Consider the following 2846-nt stretch of genomic DNA (forward strand, 5'->3'; position numbering starts at 1 on the left):
TTATTACAGTGTATTTTACAGTGCTAACTATAATCAAAATATATTACTTAGTTTATCTTCAATATATTTTATGTAAAATTGGGCTTCGAATGATTAATATCGAAACATAGTTTTGAAACTATTCTCTTTAGACATTAAATATTAATGTCGTTCTCGTCAACTTTCTAAAGGTGTGGGCGTTGATTATTGGTCAAATAAATATTATAACAGCAACAGCAGCAGCAGGGACGTGAAGTACAAAACTGAGTTGTGTCCAAGATTTTCGACAAGGAGAGGGAATCGCCCACCACAATAGTTCGATCTAAGGTGATTTTGATATGCTAGATGCCCGAAAATGACACTCAGACTGTAAAAAAACTGTTTTTCAACGTTGTTTCTGGCAAAATATTTGGCTTTTTTCATAGTAGATCTTCAGGGTTCTCAGACGAGTGGCGTTCCACTGGTTGAAAATTACCCCAGCGCCCCTCAGTTAAACTCAGCTCCTACATGAACGTTCGTTCCTTCATAAGCCCCTCTACCATGTCAATTGTTCTAGACCTGAACCATTAAATATATACAGCTATAGCTAAACCAAGACTCTGTTGAAAGTGCCAGACTGCACGGCTACTACTAATTTCACTTCAAAGGCTAATTAACTAAATTGACTAATCAATGTTTCTAATTCAGAGTTTTCTGTAAATTACAAAACTCTAACAAGAAGTCACGCTTATTTGCCATTGGGAAAGTCGTCTTTTTCTTTAGAAAAGTCACTCATATCCTAAATCGAAAATCGGCAAAAATGTTCGGCCGGATTGAATCGCTGGCGGTGGACCGCTGGACCGGGTTAGTACCGGGAAATAGACCAAACAGAAAGTATTCTTTACGAGGAGAGTGCACGATTTATTACGATGAATCCTTAAAGAGTTGTGTGTATTTTTGGGGTATTTTGTGCATAGATTTCATTGTAGATAAAAGAACATACAATAAGAAATTCACAAAAAGGGACTGATTAATATTGGAATAGGCCTATTTGAAAAATCATTAGAACAGCAAACAATTATAAGTCGAGGAGTTGTTTGACAGTGGAAGAGCAAATTGGTCAATTAAATTAAATGGAATAAAAAATATTTGCCCGATCATATATGAGCCATATATGAGCTTTAATGTGAATAATTCAGATGCACCCTAAAGTACCAAGTACTTTTTCAATAAAATCAACACGCGATCAATCTTGCTGTCGACCAGGGTTTAATTTCAAGATCATATTTGCTATAGGATTGAGTTGTAATTAGGTTTAAGCTGTGAATTGAATGTCTTTTTTTCTTATCGATATTTGCAGTTGACAACACAACTGAGTTTTAATAGGGAACCAAGGTAGTGTGCCTGGGGTTGTTGATTCCATATAGTGTATTCATTTGTCGGTTGTCCCAATCAGACGACTCGATCTACAGTCATTCTTTTACTAATTGTTGAGCGCCTATTGTCGATAGATTAACTTCAAATCCGAGTCAACTCACTCTAGGCCTACAACGTTTGGATTATACACTTTACTCTTGACCTTCCCAACACAACCTTCCATCCCGGGGGAATATGCAAGTCACCACTCTCCTCCTGTAGCTAAAATTTCCATCAGCCAGAGGTGCGATTGTCTGGGCGGAGAAAAGGGGGTGACCCTAGGCTTTGATTATAGTCTCCGACCTTACTTCCCGTCGCCAGATTATTAAACCAATACCTGTAGAAACTAGGTATTATCTATGTTCGGTTATTGCACATATATAATAGAAATCAGTGGTTATATTAGTTCAAATAAGTTTTCTATAGTCAATGATGAAGTTCGCTAACGTATATTGGGGACACGTGTACTCTACAGAGTCAATATTGGGCTTCTTAAGTACTTGTTCTTAAAGTGAAATTAAGATTGAATTGCTTTTCGACCCCAAGCAGTAATTATATGTAAGACAGTTCAGATTGGTTTTATTTCTCTGTCTATATAGAAAACTTACATGTACCCTTTGGGCTGGCTAGATTTGACATGAGATATAGTAATTGTTTTGACCAGAAAAAGTTTCTAATTGACCGAATAATGTATCCTTCATCAAGGAGACACGTGTTTTCTGATACATATCTGGGGCGGATGGGGGGGGGTGGGGTGCAGACTAAATCGTAGTAAGAAAAACAATTGTTTATTGTTTATAAGAATTACCGGTAAGATTTTTAAGATATTAGAGTGCAATTTCAGGGTATCTAGATTATATTGTCAAAATGGTCTTACCTCAGCCACAAACACGCTAGGGTTGACGTGGTATGAACTCTCACGCATCCCCTACCACCAAATCCTGCATCCGCCCCAGATTATAATGCAATTTGTGATAAATACGAATTAAATAAAGTCAGAATGCGTACTTATTTTATATTTTATATTGTGTTTAACCTCATTGGTTTAACCGAGCGAGACATATCCAATCCCAGTCGATTATTTTCACACATGGCATAGACCTTCTAATACTAGAGTTCCTATAGAGATCTATACCGGTATTGGAACTCTACCTAACACTGTACACGGAGTTCTACGAGGCAACCTGAAGATGTATGGATAATAACATAGTGCAACGCCATGGCACACAGAATCGCTCCGGGTTCCGACGCCGATGCCGATGCAATGCACAGACTATGCAGATGTGTCATGCGTCACGGCGATTGCGGATCCCAGAATTCGACCCTCCTGGTTCGAGCCGCTCCTCGCGAAGGGTTCTGAAACAACCAAGTCTTTTAGTGAATTCGGCCCCGGTCAAATTATCTTTCGGGGGTCGACGGATATTCACCCCTTCCCCATTCGGAGAATACATTATGAACGACTGATGAGAGGG

The sequence above is a fragment of the Anneissia japonica genome, unplaced genomic scaffold, assembly GCF_011630105.1.
Source record: "Anneissia japonica isolate Jap-2015-1 unplaced genomic scaffold, ASM1163010v1 scaffold1810_len1271414_cov176, whole genome shotgun sequence".
In the NCBI taxonomy this organism is placed as follows: Eukaryota; Metazoa; Echinodermata; class Crinoidea; order Comatulida; family Comatulidae; genus Anneissia; species Anneissia japonica.